This window comes from Phoxinus phoxinus, assembly GCF_949152265.1.
Source record: "Phoxinus phoxinus genome assembly, chromosome: 1".
NCBI classification, from domain to species: Eukaryota; Metazoa; Chordata; class Actinopteri; order Cypriniformes; family Leuciscidae; genus Phoxinus; species Phoxinus phoxinus.
The window spans coordinates 3,060,525-3,085,408 of NC_136876.1; the positions used below are offsets into that span (position 1 = coordinate 3,060,525).

Here is a 24,884-nt window from a genome sequence, read left to right on the forward strand (position 1 = left end):
GAGAGCATTTTCACATTTAGCTCCAAAACTCTGGAATAGCCTTCCTGACACTGTTCGTTGCTTCGACTCGCTCTCCCAGTTCAAACTAGACTAAAGACGCATCTCTTTAACCAGGCATTCATATAAATGTTCTAATCTTACAGTTAAATCCGGCCTCTAGTTCATAACCGCCAGAGGAGAACTGGCCCCTGACTGAGCCTGGGTTCTCCCAAGTTTTTTTTTTTCCATTGGGTCACCTGATGGAGTTTTTCGTTTCCTTGCCACTGTTGCCTTGCTCAGTTGGGGATGTTCAATTTAATGAATCAATCAATAATACTATTGATTAGCATTACCAAACATGGACGTTTTATTATTATTTTAATTTAATACTGTGAAGCTGCTTTGATACAATCTGTATTGTGAAAAGCGCTATACAAATATTCTTGACTTGACTTGACTTGTATGTATGTATGTATATGTGTGTGTGTTCATGTGCGCTCATGCACCGTGTAACAGTTAATGGGTGTCTTTTTCAGTCTGCAAATAATCAAGCATTGACAATAGTCAATCATATTGGTGGCACCATGGGCCCCCAAATAAAATTCTGCTTAGGGCCCCATAAAGGCTTGAGCCAGCTCTGATTAATATATATCATAATGATCACTGAGATATACTGTGTTTCAGGAACCAGTGGATATGATCATGTGTTCATCAGTTCTGGTGTAAATGTCTCTCTGTCCTGTAATAAAGCTCCTCCTGACTGCAGATCAACTACATGGACCTACAGCAGATTCAGACGTTCAGGAGTTAAACTGATTACTGGAGGGATGAAGAATAAAGACACAGAGAGACATGAGAGACTGAGTCTGGAGTCTGACTGCTCTCTGAACATCAAGAATGCCACAGAAGAAAAAGATTATGGATTATACATGTAACACGTATAAGCTGGGCAATTGACTGCGGATGCCACCTGGCAACAGAAGATGGGTCGTCACGGAGCCTGGGTTGTGAATGAGTACTTCTTTCTCACCTTGCAGGAATGGACACATGGCATATGCATCCAGCACAACAGTTTTTCGAGCAGGAATAGTCTGTGGGGTGGTGGACAGCATCTTCAACACGCCATGATAGTCATCGGTTGTTAGCTTGCGTCTTATCTCCAGAATCTTGTGCACCGCCTTGTATCCAAAAGGCACAGGATGAAACTCAGAGCGTGATATAAAGTGCTGGTCGTAAACGACATCTAGAGTATTGGTGCCAATCAGAACAGGGGGCTGTGTCGTTCGCAGGTCCGGTACAACCAAAGCAAGGGTATCTATGTCCATCTCTTCTCCTATGAACTCAGGTGGAAAAGTTAAACAGAGTTCCACATACCCAATGTAAGGCACACATTGTCCATTTGCCCCCTCTACCTCCAACAGATTATTCAACGGCTTTATTTCGTGGTCTGAGAGGTAGGTGTTGTAGAAGGAATGTGAAACTGTGGTGACTTGGGACCCTGTGTCAAAAAGACAATGAAAAGTGGTCCCTTTAACCTTGACCTCACCGGTGCTTCTTGTGCCCACCAACCCCTTTGGCAATGGGCAACGTGATGACGAATGCTTAACGTGGGGACATTCACTGGTTGCAGCTCCCGCTTGTCCCTGGGCAGAAGCTGCGTCTAGTTTAACGGTTTCCGTTTTTCCCAGGATTGCTGCTTGCATTTGAGCTGGCTGCGTTTTTCTTCCACCAAACTGGGATTTGGCTGACTGGAACAGTTAGGGACTATATGACCATCCTCCCCGCACTGGAAACAAAACCAAGGCTTTGGCCGGTTGGCTCCCTGACCAGGTTTTGAGTGCTTTTTGTTCAGCTGAGTGTCTGATTTAGCAGAGCTCTGAGCCAACAAGGCAGACATCTGGCTCTGAAGTCGCAACATCTGTTTTTTCAATTCTTCAATAGCACGTGTGTCTGAGGTATGGTCACATGCACATGCACTAGTGCTATGAGTTTGTAATTTTGCATGGTGCCTCCCTGATGGAATGTGCTTCTTCATTAATGTCTCTTTTGCCAATTGCCTGTCCTCTTCAGTTCTGAGCATAAACAACAACTCTGAGAAGGAAGGTGGTTGATCTCCTTTCTGTTCCAGTTGCAACTTGTTTATCACACTGTTGTCCCAGCACCCTCTGCAAAATTGCTTCAGCACGTATCTGTCAAATTCAGCAGCTGGAATACCACCACGCTTAACCACGCTACCAAGAGCAACCTGGAGTCTCTGCAAGTATGAAGATGATTGTTCTCCCTGGTCTTGAAGAGTGTTCAGATATTTGGCAAACAACTCCTCGCCATCTTCAACTGTGGCATAAGCAGAGTCAAGTATGTGCAGAAAGGTAACAGGCAGAACCGTAGGTCCAAAACTTTTCACCAGGTCTGCAGCTGGAGGGAGTAAACTTTCCAGTATGCGCCTCGTGATGTGTACAGGTGCTAAACTTGGATCTGCATTCAAAAGCTCAATTTGAGACCTCCATGACTCATAATCCGCCTCATGCTGGGGTTTTGGAAATTTTCCAGAGAATGTGCGTAGTCGAAATGAAGACATAGGCTGAAGATTAACATCGTCTCTGCGCACAATATGTTCAACTACAACTCGTTGGATCTCAGGAGGATTCAGATCATTTCCAGAGAGTGAGATTCTGGGTCCACCATCCCAAACTGGGGTAGATCGGGGTCGAGGTCCTTGCTCAATCTCCACAGCAGTCCCAAGCAACTCAACAGTATCCTCTTCTTCCTCCTCTTCTTCACCACCAGTGGCTGCTATTCCCAAATGTGAACTTATTTGGTCAAACATTCCTTTAAGAACGTTGTCAAATGACTGGCCACTCTGTCGAGAGATACGTTTCAACTCTTGCAGGTAATTAGGGACTGGAGTGGCCTCCACTGTGGCTGCGGCGGCACACTCACTCCCAAGTAACTTAATAACAAAATCAGCAGATGGAGCTGAAAAAGTATACGGCAGTCTTGGTTTTAGCTGTACCAAAGCTGCTGCATTAATAAATTCGACGGTCAGGTTTTTATAAAATGGACTCTCATGTTCGGTAACGGTAAACGACTGTTTAACTTCACCGTAACTACGTAAATGAGCAATGATTTCGTCATCTGCTTTAGTGTTAGTCGCACCACTAATAATGACAGAATTAGCTACATTAATACCAGTTTTCTTAAAGAAATCCATGATCCTACTGGATGACTATTACTCTAATAAAACGTAAATTACACAATGACACCAGTACAGACATTCACAATATCAGGCTCCTGGCTGGCTCGCCAAAGATGTAACACGTATAAGCTGGGCAATTGACTGCGGATGCCACCTGGCAACAGAAGATGGGTCGTCACGGAGCCTGGGTTGTGCACTGGAGTCATAGTTTTCAGATTTTAGTATGAGTGTGTGTATTCAGTAGATGACAAAACATAACCAACATAAACAATACATAAACAACATAACAAAATAACTTCAATAACACATACAAAACAATCCGACATACAGTTCAGTTCAATGGCAGATTAGTGTGCTGCCAATGAGTTGGGAAAAAAACAGAAAGAAGGAAAGACTTAACCCGACACAATGTGTTCCACAGCTGGGACCAGGTCTGGGGAAATGTCAATTAATTACGAATTGAGCAATCGATAATCCAAATAGGGAAATGTTCAGTCGCAGTGAATGTGTGGTTCGGTTACCCTACCACATATATATCCAGGTTCTCTTAGCTCGCCATCTCGATCAGAGTCCTTGAATTAGGACGGGTCGAGAGTTCAAGAGTCCATAATTGGGGACTGGAGATTTGTGGATCCAGAAAAAAAACCTGACCTTTAAAATTGAAATGACCAACGCAAGGTCTCCAGGCGTGACCCGACGTTTTAACCAGAGTGAACTTAGACAAAGGCTCTGATTAGAAAGCAGCAGCAACGAGTATTCACAGCTTGAATCACTAAAGTCACTTTTCTTTAGTTTTGCTTGGGGATGCCAAACAAACCATGCCACAGCCACAATGGAGGCACACAGAGGAAGTGAACTCAGCAACCAGTCAATTTAAGGAAGTTGGGATTTGCAGGCCCGCCAAACATACAGATGCAGACAATCTGAATTACAGACGAAAAGAAACTGGTGCTGGTGTTTATCTGCATGTTCTTCATGGTTAGTTTATGATTATGTGGTCAATTTATAAAGGGCAGATTCTCCCTTTAAACTCAAATGATGATGATTGAAGAGTCTGTGATTTGTGTATTGTGTTCAGTTGCAGTGTCTCCATCAGCATCATCATCATCATCCTCATCTCCATCATCTTCATCATCTTCATCATCTTCTTCATCTTCTTTATCTTCATCCTCACAAACTGAGATCAGTCCAGGCCACTCTGTGACTCTCTCCTGTCAGTTGTATTCATATGATGGAGTCTCCTGTGATTATTGGGTCAGTTCTGAGGGACTTGAGCTGTTGTGGGTGAATCAGACTGGTGTTGATCTGAAGACAGACTCCAGATATCAGATATTATCACCATCATCAGATCACTGTATCATCACTCTGACTACAACACTCCTGAATGAAGATGACAACAGAGAGTGGAGATGTGAATATACCTGGCGGAGATCAACTCCAGACCTCAGTCAGATACACTGTCAAGTATTAATTTATTTGCAGAAGCTCAACTGTTTTCTCTCTCATATAAACCAGGAATAAATGATACAGTGACATCTCTCTTCTCAACTACTGCCACTGTAAACTCAGATGATGGAACACAAGTATTATGTGATGATGATGTTGTGTATATGTGGGATTATGTGTTGAACTGAACTAACAGACGTGATCCACAGATCCAGGAGAAACTGAAGTCAGTGTGACTGCTGGATCATTATACAGAGGTACGACACGTTCATTTATACTGACAGCTTTATAACATTAAACTATCAGTCAGTCTGTAAATGCTTCATCAATAACTGTTGATAGTTGAAGACCCTTGACTTCAGTCATGTCCAGTTTCTCTTCTTCCTCTCATGTTTCCTGCAGTGATTGTGACTATTGTTAAGATCGCAGTGTTTGCTGCTCCTACTGTAAACACTGAACTGTCCTTTAGTCTCCTCTCTCTCTCTCTCTCTCTCTCTCTCTCTCTCTCTCTCTCTCTCTCTCTCTCTCTCTCTCTCTCTCTCTCTCTCTCTCTCTCTCTTCACCACTGTAGCCTCATCTGGCAGGCTGGGAATGAGCAACGAGGGAAGCTGAGGAACTGGCGTACGAAGTCTCCGTCCCATTAATCATTTTCAGTTTCTGCGCATGTAAAATGTTATTAGGCTATTTTACTTTATAGTGATTCATGTAGTTATAAGATCAAACTAGATTAATTTGGTCATAATATGCTGATGTAATTATTTATCTGTAGTGGTTTATGAGGATGAGTGTCATCATTAGTGATTGTTTTTGTGTTATTGATGTTTTATCCATGTCATAGTGTGAGAAATAACAGTATTGTCTTTCAATGGAGCAGTTTAATAGTCTTTAGTCATCTCTCTGACTCAAATAATGTGTTTCTAACAGCAAACACTCAGAATAAAGTGAGATGATCTGCTGATGATCCTGAATGGCTTGTTGAATGAGTGTTGATAGTCTGAGGCTCATCAATATTAACAGATCTGCTGAAAACAGTTCCTGTTTTCACCTCATTTATTATGCTGATGTCTCCAGATCTCCTGTAAATTGTCACTTAAAGCTCATTTCATTGGTGTCAGCAGACTGAGGGGATTTGTTGGCTACTATATGTTTAATTCTGTGTTTATGTTTATGAACTGTTTTTCTTACAATTATTTATATTTGGAAGAATTTAAATTATTTATATTATTTTCTATATTTCTAGATACATGGATTTATAATGAAGAAGCAGAATAATGTTAGGATTAGCAACATATATATTTTTTTATTGGCATCAGTTACGATGAATAGATAGACAGACATAAATGCTTATGTAAAGAATGACAAATATTTTTGCAACCTTCCATTTTCTATTTTGTGGGTATGTGAGTTTATTTCACCATAATCTTGTATTGTTCAGTCACTTCATGGTAGCTCACAGGTATTGGGAGAGTTGTTTGTCGTGTAATTGCGCCCTCTATCGGATAGAGGCTGGCGGTGGTCATATACTGACTTAGAGCGTTCGTTTCTCAGTCTGCATTCTACTGGACTGAGAGAGGTACGTGTTCACATCAGTGCAATGTAAGCTTGAAATATACCGGTTGCAACTTTAGCTTTAGTGCACATGGTAACTTGTACGTGTATTGTATGATGAGTGCACATATTTAGTTGAGATGTGTGGAGAACTGCTGTTTTGAGTGCTTAAGGAATTGCTAACATAGCTAGCCTCGTGGTTTGTTTTGCTGTAAGTTAGCGCTCGCCATTCTGTCGTCTTGTGATGAAGCCCACATGTTTCAGTTTTCCCTTTTCTTATGTTAGGCTGATTCTGAGTGGAGATAATCCTGAACTGTTGCTCTCTTTGAAATTGTACAGGTATGTACTTCCAATACCAGGTTTAGAATATAATGTGGTTTTTTTTTAAAGTTTTCTTGAATATATTGATGTTCAATGGCACAACCCAGATGTAAAGCATGCACTTTTTGCTTCATGCATGTTACTGTGTTAACTAGTGAAATCATGATGGTTTATTTCATGTTGCATAATGTTAATGTAAAACATTAACGTTATTTAACGTTGTTACCCATAGTTAATAACAGAAATAACACGCAATATGACACACAGCCTACACATGATATACTCAAGCCTAATGCGATATGTTAATTTTTCATGGTAATTTTTCTAATTTTGAATGCGATTAAATACTGAGTCTGCATTCTTCTTGACTGAGAGAGACTGATTCTGATTGAAGATCGTCAGTGTCCTGTCATCAGTGCACCAGAACACAACGCAGTAGTCGGCGAAGTGCAGACCGCGCCAGCTACACTTAGAAGTGTCGTTTATTATAAAAACAAACTCATCAGTCAAGCCCCTCCCACTGCAATCACATCATCAGTGAAGCTCCTCCCACAGTAATTCTCCAATAAATGCTGTAAATTCCCGTCAGCTACAAGTGAAGACGAGCATGAAAGCATCAGGAAGAGCTGAAATCTGCAGAGACTGAGTTTAATAAAGAGGACAGTCAGCAATAAATACAGCCAAATATCAATCAGACACGGTCTGGATGACAGGCTGCATTTAAATCTTTCATCAGATCAGCCTGGTATGCCTGTAGTGTACAGCGCAGTAGGCCTACCAGCCTGACCCGCTGAAAATGCATGTGATAATACGATCCCAGGGGAGAGATAGCCTGCGCGCGTCTCTCCAATCTGAGACAGCATCATATAATCGCGTGTGTAACACAGGTTAGAATTCAGCTATCTAAGAAACAGAAAGAAAATAATGAATTGAATGATGATGAGAAATCAGATATTCAATGCAATATATCAAATGCTTGTAATAATTTTTTGTCTGGCTGTTCTTTGGCCACATTTAATTCTGAGGGATTAAATATTGAAAAAGCCATCTAAATAATTATGATGGACTTTGAGAGTACCGACTCCGAGCACTTCTCTCGTTATGATAAAGCGTGTGAGAGGTTACTCGAGTTGGTGACTCGTGCAGTGGCCAGATTACAGCTAGACTGTCCTCCTTGAGGATCTCCATGACGTTAACTCGTGCATGGGGAAAACCTTATTCTTTGTGCCCTTGACGTCAATTTATTAGACTATCATGGGGGCATGTGCATACGATGTGCCAGTCCGAAGAGACGCTCACTGGCTATCTCTTCTCTGTGGCTCATCGTCTTTTAAGGAGTCAGCACTCCCCACCAAGCCGTGTATAATGACATCCACGCTGGTGGGGGTCAGACTGGTGCTGCTCTGCACACTATGGCAGTGTTGCAGGCGTACCAGGCTGATCTGATTGGTTGAGACCCCCCTTTTGAACCATAGAGTCAGCGTCTGATAAACTTCTGACCCTAAAGATGTTTTTTCTAATGGCTATAACCTCTCTAAAAAGAATCGGGGACATGCAGGCTCTGTCAATATCGCCATCCTGCTTAGACTTTGCCCCAGGAATGGTGAAAGTGATTTTGCATCCTCATCCTGATTACCTGCCTAAGGTACCATTCTCGGCTGTATATCCGGTCACTCTAGAGGCCTTCTGCCCTCCACCGTTCACAACGCAGGAGCAGGAGAGATCTCACAGACTGTGTCCAGTCCGTGCTCTTCAGGCCTACGTCCACCGCACTAGCCAGTGGCGTAAGTCAGAGCAACTATTCGTTTGTTATGGGGGCAGCAACAGGGGTACTGCCGCCGCCACTAAACAGACCATGTCACATTGGGTCAGGGATGCTATTGCTCTTGCCTATGAGCTTCGCCAACGGGTCTAAGGGCTCACTCCACCAGAGGGGTCGCCTCCTCTGCTGCCTTGGCAAGAGGTGCCCCCTTGCAGTTTGTTTGTGATGCGGCAGGCTGGTCCTCTCCGCACACATTCATAAGATTTTATAGTTTGAATATTCATACCACTCCGGGCTCTCACGTCCTTGAGTCGACATCGCAAGCTAATGTCTAGGGCTTTCCTGCGTTTCTTGTGAGCACACCTACACAGCCGTAGGGAGTCCAGACACCTTCAAGCACAGCGGCGTGGGCATTCTCGTTCCCAATGCGCTAAGCAGCGCAGCATCGATTGTAGCTTTTGAAAGGGAACGTTCCGGGTTACTTGACTGTAACCCTGTTCCCTGAAAAAATGGAACGAGATGCTGCGCTACTTTGCCGTGCTGATGATGTCCCAGGACTGCTCTTCGGACAAAATATCCTGACGATGCACCTGCGGCTCATCTAATTATAGCCTCGCGTCGCTGGTGCGCGCCGATGACGTCACCGACCGAGGCTATATTACTTCCGGTCGATTCCATCGTTAAATGTTAAATCTAAATCTAAATGATGATGATGGCGCCGTGTATGGCTGCCGTGTCTCTCACCCCTCCACGACCACGCAGCTTTTTAGTTATTTTATTATACTTTTGCTTAACATATGTATGTAAAGTTGTTAGCCTGCTAGCTTATGACAGAGACACTTTATTAGAAATTCGAGACTCAACGATCAACCGCCCTATTCCGGAGTATATTCATATTGACCCACTGGTCGCATCAACAGAGGAATATCCATATATCAACTCAGCGGCGAGACCCAGGCAAAGACGGAACAAACGCCGGAAAAGAGGACGCAGAGCCGGGACACTTGTGAGACTCAGGCGGCGAGCTACCCGACCTCCGCTCCCCAGTATATTGCTGGCAAACGTTCAGTCTCTGGATAATAAGCTGAGTGAACTCTGGGCCAGAACATCCCTTCAACGTGAGACAAGAGACTGTAATGTTATTTGCCTAACAGAAACCTGGTTATCACCGAGCGTGCCCGATCACGCAGTTGCCCCCCATGGCTTCTCCGTGTTTCGGGCGGACAGATCAGCTGACCTCTCGGGGAAGAAGAAAGGTGGTGGAGTCTGTTTTTTTACCAACAATGTGTGGTGTAATCCGGACAGTATACATCCTATAAAGCAATTCTGCTCACCTGACGTGGAATACTTAATGCTGCTGTGTAGACCATTCTGGCTGCCGAGGGAGTTTTCGGCCGTCGTTTTAACAGCAGTCTATATTCCTCCACAAGCAAACACGGAGAGCGCACTGAGAGAACTGTATAACTCCGTCACTAACGTTGAAGATAAATATCCGGAGGCAGCTTCCATACTGCTTGGAGATTTCAACCAAGCTTCTTTGAGCAAAATACTGCCGAAATATTTGCAGCAAATTCATTTCAAAACTCGCGGCAGTAAATCTTTAGATCACTGCTATTTTCCCTTCCGCAACGCTTACAAACCCCTCCTCCGGCCACCATTCGGGAAGTCAGACCACGCCTCTATTTTGCTGCTGCCAGCCTATAAGCATAAGTTAAAGCAGACAGCGCCCATCATGAGGTCAATCCCCCGTTGGTCCGACCAATTGGATGCTGAGCTCCAGGATTGTTTTGAGACTGTGGATTGGGAGGTGTTTTGGGAGGCGACTGGTGATATTCACGAATATGCCGACGTAGTGATGTGTTTTATACTGAAGTGTTTTGAAGACATTGTCCCTATGCAATCAGTCCGTGTTTTTCCCAATCAAAAAGCATGGCTTGATCACTCTGTAAGACTAGCCCTCACAGCAAGAGACAAAGCCTTTTCTTCTGGGAACTCGGAGGAGAAGAAAATAGCTCAATATAATCTCCGCAGGGCAATCAAGCTGGCAAAGAGGCAATATAAGGAAAAAATTGAGAAACAGCTGAGTGAAAACGATTCACGCAGGGTATGGCAGGGTATACATTCCATATCGGACCTCAAGGCAAGACCTAGTTATACAACTAATGTCTTGCCTACACTGCCAGATGAGCTGAATCTTTTTTATGCCCGGTTTGAAACCACCAACATGACCCCCCAGAGTAGTCCTGCCGGCAGTGCAAACACTCCCAATAACACACCAAGGACATTCCACATCACAGAGGGTGATGTGCGACGTGTGTTTGAGCGAGTGAACATCCGAAAAGCTGCTGGGCCGGATGGGATTCCTGGTCGGGTGATTAGAACTTGCGCATCACAACTTGCAGGCGTGTTTGTGGACATTTTCAACCGTTGTCTGTCTCTCTCTGTATTTCCCTCTTGCTTTAAATCCTCTGAAATAGTGCCAATTCCCAAGAAGAGCAAAATCATGTGTCTAAATGATTGGCGGCCGGTTGCCCTCACTCCGATAGTGAGCAAATGCTTTGAACGGCTTATAAGAGATTACATCAGCACTATCGTCCCAAAAACTCTGGATCACCATCAGTTTGCCTATCGAGAAAACAGATCCACAGAGGATGCTATATCCACAGTACTCCATAACACACTCACGCACCTGGAAAATGAGAACTCTTATGTCAGAATACTTTTCATTGATTATAGCTCGGCATTTAATACAATAATTCCCTCTAGACTGGTCAAAAAACTCAGCAGCCTTGATTTTCCACCGGACCTCTGCAATCTCATCCTGGACTTCCTAAGTAACCGCCGTCAGGTGGTTAGGATGGGGTCCATCACCTCCGCTCCTCTAACCGTGAGTACCGGAGCGCCCCAAGGCTGTGTGCTTAGTCCTCTTCTTTACTCACTGTACACATATGACTGTACACCATTACACTCGTCAAACCTCATTGTCAAGTTTGCTGATGACACCACGGTGGTGGGCCGGATTAGAGGTGACAACGAGTTGTTGTACAGGGAGGAAGTGGAGAATCTGGTACAATGGTGTCAGGATAACAATTTGTCACTAAATGTGGCAAAAACGAAAGAGCTGGTGGTGGACTTCAGGAAGAGAAAAAGAGCTGAACTGACTCCTTTGATGATTCAGGGGAATGCTGTGGAAAGGGTGAGCAGTTTTAAGTTCCTTGGGATCAACATCACCAATAACCTCACCTGGGACCTGCACACTACGGGAATAGTGGGGAAGGCCCAGCAACGCCTGTTCCACCTTAGGCGTCTGAGGAAATTTGGCATGGGCCCCAATGTTCTCTGTGCCTTCTATCGAGGGACAATTGAGAGTGTCCTCACAGGGGCCATCACCTCCTGGTATGGCAACTGCACTACAAACAGCCGCAGAGCAATACAAAGAGTAGTAAAAACTGCTCAGAAAATATGCGGCTGTGAGCTTGCACCTATAGCAGACCTGTATCAGGAGAGGTGCAAGACGAAGGCCCAAAAGATTATCAAGGACTCCAGCCACCCTAACAGCAACCTTTTCCAGCGGCTTCCCTCAGGCAAGCGCTACTGCAGTCTGAGAGCAAAAACCTGCAGACTTAGAGACTCATTTTTTCACCAAGCTATTAGGCTTCTTAACAGTAGATAGACAGTTATTTATTAGGGAGATGTAATGTACTGTTTTTAACTGTGTGTGTGTGTGTGTGTGTGTGTGTGTGTGTGTGTGTGTGTGTGTGTGTGTGTGTGTGTGTGTGTGTGTGTGTGTGTGTGTATAGGCACTTTTAAGCTGCTGCTTGTCAGGAGGGAGGGAGACCTAAGATTTTTGCTCTTGCATTGTATGTAAATATGATATAAGATGCAACTTCAATAAACTGAACTGAACTGAACTGAACTGAACTGAACTGAAATGTTGAATCTAAATGTTAAATCTAAATGTTGAATCTGAATGTTAAATCTAAATCTAAATGTTAAATCTAAATCTAAATGTTAAATCAAAATGTTAAATCTAAATATTAAATCTAAATATAAATGTTGAATCTAAACGTTGAATCTAAATGTTAAATCTAAATCTAAATGTTGAATCTAAATGTTGAATCTGAATGTTAAATCTAAATGTTAAATCTAAATGTTAAATCTAAATCTAAATGTTAAATCTAAATGTTAAATCTAAATCTAAATGTTAAATCTAAATATTAAATATAAATGTTAAATGTTAAATATAAATATAAATGTTAAATATAAATATGAAATATAAATAAATAAATATAAATGTTAAATCTAAATATTAAATATAAATATAAATGTTGAATCTAAATGTTAAATCTAAATCTGTTAAATCTAAATCTAAATTATAAATATAAATGTAAATGTAAATCTAAATCTAAATTATAAATCTAAATGTTAAATCTAAATCTAAATGTTAAATCTAAATATTAAATCTAAATCTGTTAAATCTAAATGTTAAATCTAAATCTAAATGTTAAATCTAAATATAAATTATAAATATTAATGTTAAATGTAAATCTAAATGTTAAATCTAAATATAAATTATAAATATTAATGTTAAATGTTAAATCTAAATCTAAATGTTGAATCTAAATGTTGAATCTGAATGTTAAATCTAAATGTTAAATCTAAATCTAAATGTTAACTCTAAATATTAAATATAAATATAAATGTTAAATCTAACTATAAATGTTAAATATAAATATTAAATCTAAATAAATACATATAAATGTTAAATATAAATATTAAATATAAATATAAATGTTGAATCTAAATGTTAAATATAAATCTGTTAAATCTAAATCTAAATCTAAATGTTAAATCTAAATCTAAATTATAAATATAAATGTTAAATCTAAATCTAAATTATAAATCTAAATGTTAAATCTAAATATTAAATGTAAATGTAAATCTAATTCTAAATCTAAATTATAAATCTAAATGTTAAATCTAAATGTTAAATCTAAATATTAAATCTAAATCTGTTAAATCTAAATCTAAATGTTAAATCTAAATCTAAATGTTAAATCTAAATATAAATGATAAATATTAATGTTAAATGTAAATCTAAATCTAAATGTTAAATCTAAATCTAAATGTTAAATCTAAATGTTAAATCTAAATGTTGAATCTGAATGTTAAATCTAAATGTTAAATCTAAATCTAAATGTTAAATCTAAATCTAAATGTTAAATCTAAATCTAAATGTTAAATCTAAATGTTAAATCTAAATCTGTTAAATCTAAATGTTAAATGTAAATCTAAATTATAAATCTAAATGTTGAATCTAAATCTAAATGTTAAATCTAAATCTAAATGTTAAATCTAAATATTAACTCTAAATCTAAATGTTAAATCTAAATGTTAAATCTAAATATTAAATCTAAATATAAATGTTGAAGCTAAATGTTAAATCTAAATCTGTTAAATCTAAATCTAAATGTTGAATCTAAATGATAAATCTAAATCTGTTAAATCTAAATGTTAAATCTAAATATAAATTATAAATATAAATGTTAAATTTAAATCTAAATCTAAATGTTAAATCTAAATGTTAAATCTAAATATTAAATATAAATGCTGAATCTAAATGTTAAATCTAAATCTAAATGTTAAATCTAAATATTACCTCTAAATCTAAATGTTAAATCTAAATGTTAAATCTAAATATTAAATCTAACTATAAATGTTGAATCTAAATGTTAAATCTAAATCTGTTAAATCTAAATCTAAATGTTAAAACTAAATCTAAATGTTAAATATAAATATAAATGTTGAATCTAAATGTTAAATCTACATCTGTTAAATCTAAATCTAAATTATAAATCTAAATGTTAAATCTAAATCTAAATGTTAAATCTAAATGTTAAATCTACATCTGTTAAATCTAAATGTTAAATCTAAATCTAAATTATAAATCTAAATGTTAAATCTAAATGTTAAATCTAAATGTTAAATATAAATGCTGAATCTAAATGTTAATTCTAAATCTAAATGTTAATTCTAAATATAAATGTTAAATCTAAATATAAATGTTAAATCTAAATATAAATGTTGAATCTAAATGTTAAATCTAAATATTAAATCTAAATGTAAATGTTAAATCTAAATGTTAAATCTAAATGTTAAATCTAAATCTAAATGTTAAATCTAAATGTTAAATCTAAATGTTAAATCTAAATGTTGAATCTAAATGTTAAATCTAAATATTAAATCTAAATCTAAATGTTAAATCTAAATCTAAATCTAAATGTTGAATCTAAATGTTAAATCTAAATATAAATGTTAAATGTTACATCTAAATGTTAAATCTAAATCTAAACGTTAAATCTAAATCTAAATATTGAATCTAAATGTTAAATCTAAATCTAAATGTTAAATCTAAATATTAAATATAAATGTTGAATCTAAATGTTAAATCTAAATATTAAATATAAATGTTAAATCTAAATCTAAATGTTAAATCTAAATATTAAATCTAAATGTAAATGTTGAATCTAAATGTTAAATATAAATTATAAATATAAATGTTAAATGTAAATCTAAATATAAATGTTGAATCTAAATGTTAAATCTAAATCTAAATGTTAAATCTAAATGTTAAATCTAAATGTTAAATCTAAATGTTGAATCTAAATGTTAAATCTAAATATTAAATCTAAATCTAAATGTTAAATCTAAATCTAAATCTAAATGTTGAATCTAAATGTTAAATCTAAATATAAATGTTAAATGTTACATCTAAATGTTAAATCTAAATCTAAACGTTAAATCTAAATCTAAATATTGAATCTAAATGTTAAATCTAAATCTAAATGTTAAATCTAAATATTAAATATAAATGTTGAATCTAAATGTTAAATCTAAATATTAAATATAAATGTTAAATCTAAATCTAAATGTTAAATCTAAATATTAAATCTAAATGTAAATGTTGAATCTAAATGTTAAATATAAATTATAAATATAAATGTTAAATGTAAATCTAAATATAAATGTTGAATCTAAATGTTAAATCTAAATCTAAATGTTAAATCTAAATGTTAAATCTAAATATAAATTATAAATATAAATGTTAAATTTAAATCTAAATCTAAATGTTAAATCTAAATGTTAAATCTAAATATTAAATATAAATGTTGAATCTAAATGTTAAATCTAAATATAAATGTTGAATATAAATGGTGAATATAAATGTTAAATCTAAATCTAAATGTTAAATCTTAATCTAAATGTTAAATCTAAATGTTAAATCTAAATCTAAATGTTAAATCTAAATGTTAAATCTAAATTATAAATATAAATGTTAAATGTAAATGTAAATCTAAATCTAAATTATAAATCTAAATGTTAAATCTAAATGTTAAATCTAAATATTAAATCTAAATCTAAATCTGTTAAATCTAAATCTAAATGTTAAATCTAAATCTAAATGTTAAATCTAAATATAAATGATAAATATTAATGTTAAATGTAAATCTAAATGTTAAATTTAAATCTAAATGTTAAATCTAAATGTTAAATCTAAATGTTGAATCTGAATGTTAAATCTAAATGTTAAATCTAAATGTTAAATCTAAATCTAAATGTTAAATCTAAATATTAAATCTAAATATAAATGTTGAATCTAAATGTTAAATCTAAATCTAAATGTTAAATATAAATGTTGAATCTAAATGTTAAATATAAATATTAAATCTAAATCTAAATGTTAAATCTAAATCTAAATGTTAAATCTAAATATAAATGATAAATATTAATGTTAAATGTAAATCTAAATGTTAAATCTAAATCTAAATGTTAAATCTAAATGTTAAATCTAAATGTTGAATCTGAATGTTAAATCTAAATGTTAAATCTAAATCTAAATGTTAAATCTAAATCTAAATGTTAAATCTAAATCTAAATGTTAAATCTAAATATTAAATCTAAATCTAAATGTTGAATCTAAATGTTGAATCTAAATGTTAAATCTAAATCTAAATGTTGAATCTAAATGTTGAATCTGAATGTTAAATCTAAGGGCCCTATTTTAACGATCTGAAACGCAAGTGTCAAAGTGCAAAGCGCAAGTAACTTTGTGGGCGGATCCCGGCGCTGTTGCTATTTTCCCGGCGGGATAAATGACTCTTGCGCCCGACGCAAATCTAAAAGGGGTTGGTCTGAAGTTAGCTTCATTATTCATAGGTGTGGTTTGGGCGTAACGTGAAATAAACCAATCAGAGCGTCCTCTCACATTCCCTTTAAGAGCCGGCGCGCTTGTTCCATGGCGGATTGCTTTTATAACGGCGGATTTGCTAGCTCACGCCAGGAGCAGTTCACAGCCGAGGAGACTGACGTTCTCGTCAGGGCTGTAAAACACAGAGAAGTGACATTGGGGATGATGGGAGAAACCCACCCAAATTAGCTTTGGTTAAACAGGCGTATAATTTGGGTAGTAAATGTGTAGCCTAATCTAGATTTTTTTTTATTTTTTTTTTTATCTAGATAGATCTTTTTCTCATCTTCACGGACACAACAATGATTTCCCTCGTGTGTTAATATTTTTCCTTGTAATAATTTATGATTTGCAAAAATGAAAACTGCTGCATCTGTTTAGAGAATCAAAGTGGATGCGCATTAACATTATGGCCAAGCACGCGCCCTTAAAATACCATATCACTAACGCGCAACGCGCCACTGTCTTTAGACTGTTTTTTTCCTGGTCAATGGCGCAATTGCTTTCTAAAAATGGAAAATAGCACCATGGAAGTTTTGCGCCGGAACACACCTCCTCTTTGCGCTGAACCGTCCCCGCGAGCGCAAGTTCATTTGCTAATTTACCGACGTGCGTCTGTGGAGGGAAAAGTCCGCTGTGTGTCGGGTGCTAAATAGGAATGATACATGCCTCGGTGTTCAAAGTCAATTGCGCTGGGTGCAAGATAGGGCCCTAAATGTTAAATCTAAATGTTAAATCTAAATCTAAATGTTAAATCTAAATCTAAATTTTAAATCTAAATATTAAATATAAATGTTAAATGTTAAATATAAATATAAATGTTAAATATAAATATTAAATATAAATAAATAAATATAAATATTAAATATAAATATAAATGTTGAATCTGAATGTTAAATCTAAATCTAAATGTTAAATCTAAATATGAACTCTAAATCTAAATATTAAATATAAATGTTGAATCTAAATGTTAAATCTAAATCTGTTAAATCTAAATCTAAATGTTAAAACTAAATCTAAATGTTAAATCTAAATATAAATGTTGAATCTAAATGTTAAATCTAAATCTGTTAAATCTAAATGTTAAATGTAAATCTAAATTATAAATCTAAATGTTAAATGTAAATCTAAATGTTAAATCTAAATGTTAAATCTAAATATTAAATCTAAATCTAAATGTTGAATCTAAATCTAAATGTTAAATCTAAATATAAATGTTAAATCTAAATCTAAATGTTAAATCTAAATGTTAAATCTAAATGTTAAATCTAAATATTAAATCTAAATATAAATGTTGAAGCTAAATGTTAAATCTAAATCTAAATCTGTTAAATCTAAATCTAAATGTTGAATCTAAATGATAAATCTAAATCTGTTAAATCTAAATGTTAAATATAAATATAAATTATAAATATAAATGTTAAATTTAAATCTAAATCTAAATGTTAAATCTAAATATTAAATATAAATGCTGAATCTAAATGTTAAATCTAAATCTAAATGTTAAATCTAAATATTACCTCTAAATCTAAATGTTAAATCTAAATGTTAAATCTAAATATTAAATCTAACTATAAATGTTGAATCTAAATGTTAAATCTAAATCTGTTAAATCTAAATCTAAATGTTAAAACTAAATCTAAATGTTAAATCTAAATCTAAATGTTAAATCTAAATCTAAATGTTGAATCTAAATGTTAAATCTACATCTGTTAAATCTAAATCTAAATTATAAATCTAAATGTTAAATCTAAATCTAAATGTTAAATCTAAATGTTAAATCTACATCTGTTAAATCTAAATGTTAAATCTAAATCTAAATTATAAATCTAAATGTTAAATGTAAATCTAAATGTTAAATCTAAATGTTAAATCTAAATGTTAAATCTAAATATTAAATATAAATGCTGAATCTAAATTTTAAATCTAAATATAAATGTTAATTCTAAATATAAATGTTAAATCTAAATATAAATGTTAAATCTAAATATAAATGTTAAATCTAAATGTTAAATATAAATGTTGAATCTAAATGTTAAATATAAATATTAAATCTAAATCTAAATGTTAAATCTAAATCTAAATGTTAAATCTAAATGTTAAATCTAAATGTTAAATCTAAATGTTGAATCTAAATGTTAAATCTAAATATTAAATCTAAATCTAAATGTTAAATCTAAATCTAAATGTTAAATCTAAATTATAAATATAAATGTTAAAAGTAAATCTAAATCTAAATGTTGAATCTAAATGTTAAATCTAAATCTAAATGTTAAATGTTAAATCTAAATGTTAAATCTAAATCTAAACGTTAAATCTAAAAATTAAATCTAAATCTAAATATTGAATCTAAATGTTAAATCTAAATCTAAATGTTAAATCTAAATATTAAATATAAATGTTGAATCTAAATGTTAAATCTAAATATTAAATATAAATGTTAAATCTAAATCTAAATGTTAAATCTAAATATTAAATCTAAATTTAAATGTTGAATCTAAATGTTAAATATAAATTATAAATATAAATGTTAAATGTAAATCTAAATCTAAATGTTGAATCTAAATGTTAAATCTAAATCTAAATGTTAAATCTAAATGTTAAATCTAAATCTAAACGTTAAATCTAAAAATTAAATCTAAATCTAAATATTGAATCTAAATGTTAAATTTAAATCTAAATGTTAAATATAAATATTAAATATAAATGTTGAATCTAAATGTTAAATCTAAATATAAATGTTGAATATAAATGCTGAATCTAAATGTTAAATCTAAATCTAAATGTTAAATCTTAATCTAAATGTTAAATCTAAATGTTAAATCTAAATGTTAAATCTAAATATTAAATCTAAATCTAAATCTAAATGTTGAATCTAAATGTTAAATCTAAATCTGTTAAATCTAAATGTTAAATGTAAATCTAAATTATAAATATAAATGTTAAATGTAAATCTAAATATTAAATCTAAATGTTAAATCTAAATGTTAAATCTAAATATTAAATCTAAATCTAAATGTTGAATCTAAATCTAAATGTTAAATCTAAATGTTAAATCTAAATGTTAAATCTAAATCTAAATGTTAAATCTAAATGTTAAATCTAAATGTTAAATCTAAATCTAAATGTTAAATCTAAATGTTGAATCTGAATGTTAAATCTAAATCTAAATGTTAAATCTAAATATGAACTCTAAATCTAAATATTAAATCTAAATATAAATGTTGAATCTAAATGTTAAATCTAAATATAAATGTTAAATCTAAATATAAATGTTGAATCTAAATGTTAAATCTAAATCTGTTAAATCTAAATGTTAAATGTAAATCTAAATTATAAATATAAATGTTAAATGTAAATCTAAATGTTAAATATAAATGTTAAATTTAAATTATAAATATAAATGTTAAATCTAAATCTAAACGTTAAATCTAAATCTAAATGTTAAATCTAAATGTTAAATCTAAATCTAAATGTTAAATCTAAATCTAAATGTTAAATCTAAATCTAAATGTTAAATCTAAATATTAAATCTAAATCTAAATGTTAAATCTAAATATTAAATCTAAATCTAAATGTTAAATCTAAATATTAAATCTAAATCTAAATGTTAAATCTAAATATTAAATCTAAATCTAAATGTTAAATCTAAATCTAAATGTTAAATCTAAATCTAAATGTTAAATCTAAATATTAAATCTAAATCTAAATGTTAAATATAAATATTAAATCTAAATCTAAATGTTAAATCTAAATCTAAATGTTAAATCTAAATCTAAATGTTAAATCTAAATCTAAATCTAAATGTTAAATCTAAATCTAAATGTTAAATCTAAATATTAAATCTAAATCTAAATGTTAAATATAAATATTAAATCTAAATCTAAATGTTAAATCTAAATCTAAATGTTAAATCTAAATCTAAATGTAAATCTAAATATTAAATCTAAATATAAATGTTAAATATAAATATAAATCTAAATGTTAAATATAAATCTAAATGTTAAATCTAAATATTAAATCTAAATCTAAATGTTAAATCTAAATATTAAATCTAAATCTAAATGTTAAATCTAAATCTAAATGTTAAATCTAAATCTAAATGTTAATCTAAATCTAAATGTAAATCTAAATATTAAATCTAAATATAAATATAAATGTTAAATATAAATCTAAATCTAAATGTTAAATATAAATCTAAATGTTAAATCAAAATATTAAATCTAAATCTAAATGTTAAATCTAAATGTTAAATCTAAATCTAAATGGAAAACACTTGAGTTTTGCCACAGTTTTGACATCCCAGCGCCTAGAATGCAACTGAATGCTTTTTCAAGCACCTCAATAGTAAAAAAAAAAAAAAGTGGAAAAATTCTTTAAAACAGGAAATTGTGGAATATTTATGTACATATTTACAGAGGGTCTATTCGCATGGGATTAGTGCCACCGTAATATTTACTGACATTGTGCCTAATGACTACTGAGATGGCACATTTGCATGTGCTACAAACTTTTTTAAGAAATGCATCACGCCAGAGCTGATTGGCAAGTATTTCTCTGCTTCAAAGCCAGCTGCAGCATTATGATGATGACTGTCTTTTCAAAAGTACAGTTCCTAAATGCATATGGAAGAGACTTTCTTAACGATTCCCTGTCAGTCCATACAACTAAACTTGGCACTAATAATAATAAATAAAAAAATAAAAAAATAAAAAGAGAAGTCAGTTTATTTTTCATTCATAAATATTTAGTTAAGGACTTTTAATTTGAAACTGCTTAGTCAAGAGTTGTGTGAGTGGAGACTTTTATTATGAAAAGCACAGTGACTCAGGAAGAAAAGGCAAAAAGGATAAATGATGACCTATCAGTGTACACTGCTGAACTGGTTGCCATATGGTTAGCACTCGTGTGGATAGAGTCTAATAATTGTCTGCAGGCAGTGATTGCCTCTGATTCAAGTTCAGCAATGTTTAGTGTTCAGAACTATCGGTCTGATTCAAGGGAAGATATTTTAATCGAAATTTTACAGCTGGCAAATGGAATACAAGCATCAGGAAGGAGGGTGACATTCTTATGGGTTCCTGCCCATATAGGAGTAGAGGGTAACGAACTGGCCGATGAGCATGCAAAGAGAGCAACAGACAAAAGCAATATAGATGTAGATGTAAAGTACAGTAAAGCAGAAATCAAAAGTATAGTAAAGGCTAAAACTATTAAAAAGTGGCAACATATTTGGGATAATGGGTACACAGGAAGACATCTTTATAGGATACAAGGGAAAGTGGGAAAAGACACACACATAACCGGAACAAGACAGGAAGAAATTGTACTAACTAGGATGAGGTTGGGTCATACAAAGTTAAATAGTACAATGTTCTTAATAAAAAAGCATGGAGATGGAAATTGTGAGTATTGCCAGATACCTGAAACAGTAGAGCATGTAATAATGCAATGTCATAAATACAATGAGGCAAGGCAAAGGCTTGTTAATGAGTTGAAAACAAAGAAAATGTCTTTAGAAACTAAAACACTATTGAACAGGGGCCGTATTCACAAAGCATTTTATCTTACCACTAGGAGTACTCCTAAATCGCACTAAAGATTTTAGCTAGGAGTGTTCTCTTAAAAGTTATTCACAACGCCTTTCAGACCTACTCTTAGTAAGGAAAAATGACAACTCCTAAACTAAGAGTGAGTCTTCGTTGCTATGGATGACGTCAATTCTCATGCACGAGCTTCCTCGCAATGATCACGGTGATTGGTTGTTAGATGACAGGGCCATCATGCGGAACATAACACAGACGCACCAAATCATGGAATTACGACATCTAAATATGTCTGTGTCCTACACAAAATAATAATAATAATGTAATCGAAATGCATATATAATGACATGTTTGTGCAGGCCCCAGTGAAGTGTAATTCTAAAAAGGCAGAGAGAGAGAGAGAGAGAGAGAAAGAGAGAGAGAGAGAGAGAGAGAGAGAGAGAGAGAGAGAGAGAGAGAAGTTGTGAATTAAATTAAATTAAATCTAATACTAACTAATACCCTAATGAAAACCGCCACTTGCCTAATAATGAAAAACGACACTTGCATTAACACTTGCTTGGTTAATTGACATCCTATTAGCCTAAATAGACTACTTAAAGCAAGGAAATATTGCTCCTATTTAAGTAATGTAATAGTTGAATGACGGCGGATTATGAACTCGCCAAAACGGAAAAGAAAGCCCAACTGGACGCAGGATCAGTCACTGCTGCTGGCCCAGTTGGTGCTGAAAAAAATAAAAAATAAAATAAAAGGGAAATTCGGCACTGGGATACAACATCGAGAATTGTGAAGTTTGCATCGAACACAATCTGGGTATTGATGGAGTGGGTTTTCTTTCTATTCACAAACATGTCCTCATCCTGACGTGGTGCAATTATTTTAATAACGTTATGTGTCCCGTCTATAGCACCTACCACACCGGCAATATCCATAAAGCTGGCTTTGTTTCTTTGGAGTTGGCGAATGTCAGGAAAACTTATGAACTGTCGAATAATATGGGGTCTACAGAGAGTGCATTGATGGTTTGGTGGATGGATCTGCATTACCGATGGCTGGGATATCGCTAGATCGTCGGCACACAATTGCATTTTCCCCGTTGCCAGGTAGCGAAGTGTTATCAAACATTTCAATTCGGCACTGATTGGGTTGTTGCGATTAGTTGGCGCTGTTATTGCATCCCTCACAAGATCCACAACAATCAGTATTCCCTCACGGTTAAGGCGGTGTCTTTGTAATAACTCCGTGTCATTGAGTGTCTCCAACACACTGTGTCGCGCGGTGATTTTAAGATCCTTTGTGAATAGGTCTTAGTGAGTTAGGAGTCCTCTCGACTTCTTTTAAGCTGTCCCAGACTCAGGTGCTACTTTTAGGGCTAAAATGCTTCGTGAATTACTCTTAGTGAAAAAAATTAGGAGTCCTAAAGTTAGAAGTGACACGCCCATTATTTTTAGGAGTTGCTCCTAAATTCGCCAGTTAGGAGCTACTTTTAGCCTTAAAATTCTTTGTGAATACGGCCCCAGATATACTTTGCCCCAGAAGCTCAAGGGAAAATTTTGGTTTATTATTTTTTTTTTTGAAAAGTACAGGCCTGTTAAAAAGGATATAAGTGTTTTTTTAATTTTTTTTTTTTTTTTATTTTATTATTCATTTTTCATTTCATTTTATTGTGTTTACAGGGGCAATGCACATTAATAAACATAAATGTAAATGTGCCAGAATTAGCCTAAAAGGCTATTTTACATCTGTAGACCCTTGACAGAATGTTAAGAAAAAGTCACCCTAAAAACAGACAAAACATCACACATATACACATCATATGACCATATATACATATACACATAAATACACACATATATAAGCATATACATATATCCGCATAGACACGTATATACATATATATACATACACATACATACATACACAAAACGCATAGAAATGAAAAATAATGGTAATAAAAATGGAGAGAAAGATAAAAGCAGAGCAGAAAACAACACAACAAAGTCCATTGTCAAAGATACAATGCTAATGTTGACAGTGTTGAGTAGTCAGTAACCATTTTTTAAGCTGAAACTGGAATGGACCAAACGCATCTAATCGTCTAATGTTTAGTGGGACGCAGTTCCATTCCATTGCAGCTTTTACCGAAAATACAGCCTGGCTAAATTTACATTTTTTGAAAGGGATAATACAATCCTCTCTTTCCCCACCCCTTGTAAATCGTTGAGTAGTTGTTCTAACATTCACAAACTGTTTTAGTGGTGAAGACAGGCTATGTATAGTCTTAAACATCAAACAAATATGTACATATTTGATCAAGTTATCCCAGTTTAGTAAGTTGTATTTTTCTAATATGGAACAATGATGAAACCTAACTGATTTCTTATCAAGAGTTTTTAATGATTGTTTATACAAAGACTCTAGTGGTTTCAGAGTAGTGATATTAGCGTGTGACCAAGTAGTTAAACAGTAGGTAATATTAGAAACAATCATTGACTGCATATACATTAAAGCGGCATTAGACGACATATAATCACGAATAAATCTAAAATTTGATAAACTAAATCTGACCTGGTTACAGACCTTTTTAACCTGTGCCTTAAATGACAATTTAGAATCAATCAGAATACCAAGGTACTTATATTCAGATACAACTTGTAATTTTTCACCTGATACAGATACATCTGGCACTATACTTAAATTCTTAGTTTTGGTGAAAAACATGCACACTGTTTTAGAGATGTTTAACTGTAAGCAGCAATGTTCTAGCCAAGCTGCAACATGAACCAGGGATTCTGTAAGGTCGTTTGCAACTTGTGACACACTACGTCCGTGTAT

At 33.6% G+C, this 24,884-nt stretch overlaps 1 protein-coding gene across 1 annotated transcript in view; it reads left to right on the forward strand.

Moving 5' to 3' along the window:
- Positions 1 to 6,452: 6,452 nt before the first annotated feature.
- Positions 6,453 to 24,884, forward strand: part of LOC306996400 (uncharacterized protein) — a 42,660-nt gene continuing 24,228 nt past the window's right edge. The window contains exon 1 of the mRNA XM_079608839.1: positions 6,453 to 6,508. The gene's annotated coding sequence lies outside the window, so the exon portion shown is untranslated. The remainder of the gene's footprint in view (positions 6,509 to 24,884) is intronic.